Here is an 8,018-nt window from a genome sequence, read left to right on the forward strand (position 1 = left end):
GGAGCCATCTGCTTTTTATTGATGACCCTGAGAAGCTTGACTGAAGGACAGCTGAAGAATTCAGCAGGGGCTGCTGTGAGCACAGTGAAACCCAGCTCAAGATGAAGCATTTCAAACGTGCTCCCTCTCAACATGCTAAGGCTGCTGAGGGCCTCAGTGCAGGGTGGCACCAGCTCCCAGGGTGACAGAGCCACTCTCCCACCTCACCAGCACAGCATCACAGGCTCACAGGATGTTAGGGGTTGGAAGAGACCTCCAAAAATCATCCAGTCCACCCCTCTGCCAGAGCAGGAGCAGAGAATCCAGCACAGGTCACACAGAACAGAGGCTAAAGGAGGGAGCAGAGGACAGCAGGAACACAAAACACCATCAGCTTTTGGAACTACCACTGGCAGGAGCATCACATCCCTGGCCCTGATGGGAGGTGAGAGCCTTCTGATGGGTTCACCTCTTCTGAGCCCTGCTACACGGAGGGTTGTGTGTTACTGGCACAGCCCCATGCTGGCTAAGGGCTGGGGCTGTAGGTAGACTTCTACTGCCTGGCCAAGCTGGCTTAGAGATCAGAGGATGTTAGGGGGTGGAAGGGACCCAAGGAGATCATCCAGTCCAACCCCCTGCCAGAGCAGGAGCAGAGAATCCAGCCCAGGTCACACAGAACACATCCAGACAGGGCTGGGAAGGCTCCAGGGAAGGAGACTCCACAACCTCTCTGGGCAGCCTGCTCCAGGGCTCTGGGAGCCTCCCAGGGCAGAAGTTCCTCCTCCTGCTGAGCTGCAACCTCCTGTGCTGCAGTTTCCATCCCTTGCTCCTTGTCCTATCCAGGGTGCAGCTGAGCAGAGCCTGTCCCTGTCCCCTCCCTCCTGACCCCCAGCCCTCAGCTCTTGAGAGACATTGTTCAGATCCCTCTCAGCCTTCTCCTCTGCAGCCTGAACAGCCCCAGGGCTCTCAGCCTCTCCTCCCCAGGCAGTGCTGCAGTCCCCTCAGCAGCCTTGCAGCCCTCCCTTGGCCTCTCTGCAGCAGATCCCTGTCCCTCCTGAGCTGGGGAGCCCAGAGCTGGATGCAATCCTCCCATGTTAAAAGCTGCCCAAGGTGAAATCCATTTCCTCCTGCCAACAACAGCAGCTGGGAACACAGTCACTGTGATTTTACACTGCTGGGGAGAGAAGTTCACAGAGAAGTTCACACTGCTGGAGAGAGGCAGCTTCACAGCCCAAGACATTGGGCTTGCCCTGCCTCCAAACCATCACCTGCTGCCAAAGCTGGAGGATGGGGTTTGGTGCATGGCCAAAGAGGAGCCTAGGGAATGATGCTTCTCTTCCAAGCATTCACTCCACCCCTGCCCTGCCACAGCACCACTCTGCCTTTCCCACTGACAGCCACCCAGGGAGGTGCTGGAGTCACCTCCCCTGGAGGTGTTTAAAACAATCATAGATTCACAAAATGGGTTGAGTTGGAAAGGACCTTGAAGATCATTCAGTTCCAACCCCCTGCCATGGGCAGGGACACCTCCCACCAGCACAGCTTGCTCAAGGCCTCATCCAGCCTGGCCTTGAACACCTCCAGGGAGGGGACAGCCACAGCCTCCCTGGGCAGCCTGTGCCAGAGTCTCACCACACTTGGTCTAAAGAATTTCTTCCTAGATTCCAGTCTCAGTCTCCCACCAGCCCTCTCCAGGCTGCACAATCCCAACTCTCTCAGCCTGTCCCCACAGGTTCTACATCCCTCCAAATCATCTTCATGGCCTCCTCAGGAACCCTCCAACCGTTCTGTGCCCTCCTTGTGCTGGGGGCAGCAGAACTGAAGGCAGTGCTGCAAGCCCTGAGACACTCTGTGAACCACAACTTATGTCCCAAGTAGTCTGGTGGCACTGGAAAGAATCTCTTCCCAATCTCCACTCCAACATGCAGACCAAACTCCCTTCCCCACCACAGTCAGGACACTGCCCTTTGATTTTTTCTCCACTTTTACCAAATCAGCCAAAAGACCTAAACCACCAAGCTCAAATGTCAGCAGTTTGGGGGTTAAAATGCTTTGTTTGGCAGAGGCTGGAAAGGCTTTCTCTAGGGAGTTGAGGAAGAGCCTGGATGAGGCACTTGGTGCCAAGGTTTAGTTGATTAGATGGTGCTGGGTGAAAGGTTGGACTTGATGATCTCAAAGGTCTTTTCCAACCTGGTTAATTCTTCTCTTCTCTTCTCTTCTCTTCTCTTCTCTTCTCTTCTCTTCTCTTCTCTTCTCTTCTCTTCTCTTCTCTTCTCTTCTCTTCTCTTCTCTTCTCTTCTCTTCTTCTCTTCTCTTCTCTTCTCTTCTCTTCTCTTCTCTTCTCTTCTCTTCTCTTCTCTTCTCTTCTCTTCTCTTCTCTTCTCTTCTCTTCTCTTCTCTTCTCTTCCCTTCTCTTCCTTCCCTTCCCTTCCCTTCCCTTCCCTTCCCTTCCCTTCCCTTCCCTTCCCTCCTATCCTATCCTATCCCTATGAGGAGAGGCTGAGGGAGCTGGGGTTGCTTAGCCTGGAGAAGAGGAAGCTCAAGGGAGACCTTCTTGCTCTCTGCAACTCCCTGAAGGGAGGCTGTAGCCAGGTGGGGGTTGGTCTCTTCTCCCAGGCAAGCAGCACCAGAACAAGAGGACACAGTCTCAAGCTGTGCCAGAAAAAGTTTAGGCTGGAGGTGAGGATAAAGTTTTTCCCAGAGAGAGTTGTTAGCCATTGGGATGTGCTGCCCAGGGAGGTGGTGGAGTCCCCATCCCTGGAGGTGTTCAAGAGAGGATTGGATGTGGCACTTGGAGCCAGGGTTTAGTCATGAGGTCTGTGGTGACAGCTTGGACTTGATTATCTTTGAGATCTCTTCCAACCTTGGTGATCCTATCCTATCCTATCCTATCCTATCCTATCCTATCCTATCCTATCCTATCCTATCCTATCCTATCCTATCCTATCCTATCCTATCCTATCCTATCCTATCCTATCCTATCCTATCCTATCCTATCCTATCCTACCTTACCCTCTCCTACCTTACCCTCTCCTCTCCTCTCCTCTCCTCTCCTCTCCTCTCCTCTCCTCTCCTCTCCTCTCCTCTCCCATCCCAGTCTCTCCCAGTCTCTCCTCTGCCATTCTGACTCGCTGGAAGCAGCAGGGCTGTGGCAGGTGGTGCCAGAGCCCCAGCATCCTCCGGCAGAGGGCAATGGAGTCAAGGCATGATGCTATTAAAAGGACACTCAGCTCACCGCGGGGCTCTGGTAAATCCTGCAGCCATGTGTCAGGAATGTGCTGGATTAATAAATGCTGAAGGTTCTTTCCTCTCCTTTTATTGAAAAATCAAGTTAATTGGCATCAGCACTGACACTTACCACAGGAAACACTGATTTGATCTGGTTTACAGTCACTTTCACCACCTCCTTCCTCTGGGGCTGATCAGAGCCAGCCTCATTACTCCCTTGGGTTTCTCACATAGAACAGAAGTGATTTAAAGCATAGAATTCATAGAAGAGTTTGGCAAGGAGCTCAAAGCTCAGCCAGCTCCAACACCCTTCCATGGGCAGGGACACCTCCCACCAGCACAGCTTGCTCAAGGCCTCATCCAGCCTGGCCTTGAACACCTCCAGGCAGGGGACAGCCACAGCCTCCCTGGGCAGCCTGTGCCAGAGTCTCCCCATGCTCATTCTCAACAATTTCTTCCTCATCTCCAGTCTCAGTCTCCTCTCTCCCAGCTCAAAGCCATTGTTCCTCATCCTGCCACTTCCAGCCCTTGTCCAAAGTCCCACCCCAGCTCCTCTGGAGCCCCTTCAGCTACTGGAAGGTTGCTCTGAGGTCTCCTTTGAGCCTTCTCTTCTCCAGGCTGAACAGCCCCAGCTCTCTCAGCCAGTCCCCAAAGGTTCTCCAGTCCTCTGATCTTCTTCATGGCCTTCTCAGGAGCCCTCCAACAGTTCTGTGCCCTCCTTGTGCTGGGGGAGCAGAACTGAAGGCAGTGCAGCAGAACTGAAGGCAGTGCAGCATGTCCTGAGACACTCTGTGAACCACAACTTATGTCCCAAGTAGTCTGGTGGCAAGGAGGTGAAGCCTTTGCAAGTGTTGAAGATGGCATCCTGGGTGCATCAGGAAGAGTGTGGCCAGCAGGAGCAGGGAAGTCCTTGTGCCCTGTGCTCAGCACTGCTGAGGCCACCCCTGGAGTCCTGTGTCCAGTTCTGGGCTCCTCAGGTCAAGAAGGACATTGAGAGAGTTGAAGGTGAAGGGCAAGGAGGCTGGGGAGGGGTCTGGAGCACAGCCCTGTGAGGAGAGGCTGAGGGAGCTGGGGTTGCTTAGCCTGGAGAAGAGGAGGCTCAGGGGAGACCTTCTTGCTCTCTCCAACTGCCTGAAGGGAGGTTGGAGCCAGGTGGGGGTTGATCTCTTCTCCCAGGCACTCAGCAGCAGAACAAGAGGACACAGTCTCAAGCTGTGCCAGGGGAGGTTCAGGATGGAGGTGAGGAGAAAGTTCTTCCCAGCAAGTGGAATTTGCCACTGGAATGTGCTGCCCAGGGTGGTGGTGGAGTCCCCATCCCTGGAGATGCTCAAGGAAGGCTTGGATGTGGCACTTGGAGCCATGGTTTAGTTGATCAGATGGTGTTGGGTGCCAGGTTGGACTTGATGATCTCTGAGGTCTTTTCCAACCTCAGTGATTCTATGATTCCCTCCAGCAGCTCTGTGTCCTCCTCCTGCTGGAGACTCCAGAACTGGAGCTGGTATTGCAGCTGGGGTCTCACAAGAGCAGAGTGAAGGGGAAGATTCCCCTCTCCTGATCTCTCTCTTTGGAGCACAGAGCCTTTGCCTCCCAGGCAAGCAACACCAGAACAAGAGGACACAGCCTCAAGCTGTGCCAGGGGAGGTTCAGGCTGGAGGTGATGAGTAAGTTCTTCCCAGAAAATGGAATTGGCCGTTGGAATGTGCTGCCCAGGGAGGTGGTGGAGTCCCCATCCCTGGAGATGCTCAAGGAAGGCTTGGATGTGGCACTTGGAGCCATGGTTTGGTTGCCAGGAGGTGTTGGGTGACAGCTTGGACTTGATGACCTCTGAGGCCTTTTCCAACCTCATTCATTCTATGCTTCTATGCAGATGCTCCTGGCTGTGGCAGGGGCTGGTGTGAGTGGCACTGGGGAGCTCTCAGGGTCTCCTGTAGCCCACACCCTGTAAAGATTTGCTTCCCCATCTCCAGTCCAAATCTTCCCTGAGCTTCCTCCCCCAGAGCATCGCTGGAGTGGAGTTTGTGTACAAACAGAAGCCACTGGAGTAAAAATGTTGTCTAGACGTTAAGGAAAACATGCAAAAGCAAAGCCCCAAACAAACACAGCAACCACTTACTGCTGCTCCACACCAGCCAGGAAATAACAAACACACACAGAGCCAAATCCTCCAGCAAAGGCTTTGCAAAGAGCATAAACACTCTGACTTTCAGGCTACAAAGTGGATTCTCACTCAGAGCTTTTCCCCCCTGGGCACAGGAGCCTCTGAAGCACAGCATCACAGAATGGATTGGGCTGGAAGGGAACCTCCAGAGGTCATCCAGTTCAGCTCCCCTGCAGTCAGCAGGGACATCCTCCACCAGATCAGGTTGTTCTGAGCCTTTCCCAGCCTCACCTTGGATATTTGGTGGAGGAGAAGCTCACCAGGAGCTCTCAGTGTGCACTTGCAGCCCAGAAAGCCAACCAGAGCCTGGGCTGCAGCAGGAGAAGTGTGGCCAGCAGGGCAAGGGAGGTGATTCTCCCCCTCTGCTCAGCTCTGGGGAGACCCCACCTGGAGTACTGCCTCCAGTTCTGGAGCCCCTATGGCAAGAGGGATGTGGAGGGGCTGGAAGGTGTCCAGAGCAGGGCCAGGAGGATGAGCAGAGGGCTGGAGCTGCTCTGCTGTGAGGACAGACTGAAGGAGTTGGGGCTGTTCAGTCTGGAGAAGAGAAGGCTCCCAGGTGACCTCATTGTGGCCTTCCAGGATCTGAAGGGGGCTCCAAGAAGGCTGGGGAGGGACTGCTCAGGATCTCAGGCAGTGCTAGGACTAGGGAGAATGGAATGAAGCTGGAGGTGGGGAGATTGAGGCTGGAGGGGAGGAGGAAGTTCTTCCCCATGAGAGTGGTGAAGCCCTGGAATGGGTTGTGCAGGGAGGTGGTTGAGGCCCCAGCCCTGGAGGTGTTTGCAGCCAGGCTGGCTGAGGCTGTGGCCAGGCTGATCTAGTGTGGGGTGTCCCTGCCCATGACAGGGGGGTTGGAACTGGCTGATCCTTGTGGTCCCTTCCAACCCTGACTGATACTGTGATACTATGATGCCTGCCACCCTAACTCAAACCCTGAACTGCAGACCTGTGCCAGTGTTCCAGCACCCTCATGGTGCAGAGCTTGTTCCTCACATCCAACCTAAGTCTGCTCTTCTCTCCTTTCAAACCACTGCCCCTTGTCCTGTCACTGCTGACCTTTGCAAACAGTCCCTCTGCAGCCTCTTGTAGCCCCCTTCAGGTACTGGAAGGCTGCTATTGCGCCCCCCCAGAGCTTCTCTTCCCCAGGCTGAACAACCCCAGCTCCCTCAGCCTCTCATAGATCAGAGAATCACAGAATCAATGAGGTTGGAGAAGACCTCAAAGATCATCAAGGCCAACCTGTCACCCAACACCTCCTGACAACTAAACCATGGCTCCAAGTGCCACATCCAATCCCCTCTGGAGCACCTCCAGGGATGAGGACTCCACCACCTCCCTGGGCAGCACATTCCAATGGCTAACAACTCTCTCTGGGAAGAACTTTCTCCTCACCTCCAGCCTAAACTTCCCTTGGTGCAGCTTGAGACTGTGTCCTCTTGTTCTGGTGCTGCTTGCCTGGGAGAAGAGCCCAACCCCCAGCTGGCAGTGCTACAGGCCAGGGTCAGAGTGGCTGAGAGCAGCCAGGCAGAAAGGGACCTGGGGAGAGTGGTGGACAGCAGCTGAACAGGAGCCAGCAGTGTGCCCAAGTGGCCAAGAAGGCCAAGGGCATCCTGGCCTGCAGCAGGAAGAGTGTGGCCAGCAGGAGCAGGGAAGTCCTTGTGTCCTGTGCTCAGCACTGCTGAGGCCACCCCTGGAGTCCTGTGTCCGGTTCTGGGCTCCTCAGGTCAAGAAGGAGATTGAGAGACTTGAAGGTGTCCAGAGAAGGGCAAGGAGGCTGGGGAGGGGTCTGGAGCACAGCCCTGTGAGGAGAGGCTGAGGGAGCTGGGGTTGCTTAGCCTGGAGAAGAGGAGGCTCAGGGGAGACCTTCTTGCTCTCTGCAACTCCCTGAAGGGAGGTTGGAGCCAGCTGGGGGTTGGTCTCTTCTCCCAGTGAAGCAGCACCAGAACAAGAGGACACAGTCTGAAGCTGTGCCAGGGGAGGTTCAGGCTGGAGGTGAGGACAAAATTCTTCCCAGAGAGAGTTGTTAGCCATTGGGATGTGCTGCCCAGGGAGGTGGTGGAGTCCCCATCCCTGGAGGTGTTCAGGAGGGGATTGGATGTGGCACTTGGAGCCATGGTTTAGTCATGAGCTCTGTGGCGACAGCTTGGACTTGATGATCTCTGAGGTCTCTTCCAACCTTGGTGATACTGTGATGGACTCCAGAAGCCTCTCTCTAAGATTTTGGTGCTTGGCAGAGGAGGCTTGCACGGCAGAGGCTAAAAATAAAGGCAGCAATAAAAGCCTCCTGCTCGTTAATTACCCTGGCAGCCATTACTGCCTCCAAACCCCATAACTTTAATGGGGGCTATTATAAGTAGAGCAGCAAAACTGTGGAGCTAATTACTGTTTAGTTATTAAGCAGAACATAGCCAGAACTGAGCAATGAGCCTGCAGCCTTCCTTGTCCTTCGAGGATTTAATCAGGGCTGCTAACCTCAACCTCAGATGCTCCTGGCAGGCAGGAGGAAGGGGCAGAGGCTGTGCAGCCCAGAATTGAAGGGCAGTGCAGCACCCTTCAGCTGGAGCTGAACCCTTCAAGGTGAGGCTGGAATTGCCACTCAGGAATGGCAGTGGGAACGGGCCAGAAGTGCTTCAGACTCTGCTGCCAGCAGAGGAGA

Source organism: Melanerpes formicivorus, unplaced genomic scaffold (assembly GCF_026170545.1).
Source record: "Melanerpes formicivorus ecotype bairdi unplaced genomic scaffold, bMelFor1.0.p_v2 SCAF_47, whole genome shotgun sequence".
Classification (NCBI taxonomy): domain Eukaryota; kingdom Metazoa; phylum Chordata; class Aves; order Piciformes; family Picidae; genus Melanerpes; species Melanerpes formicivorus.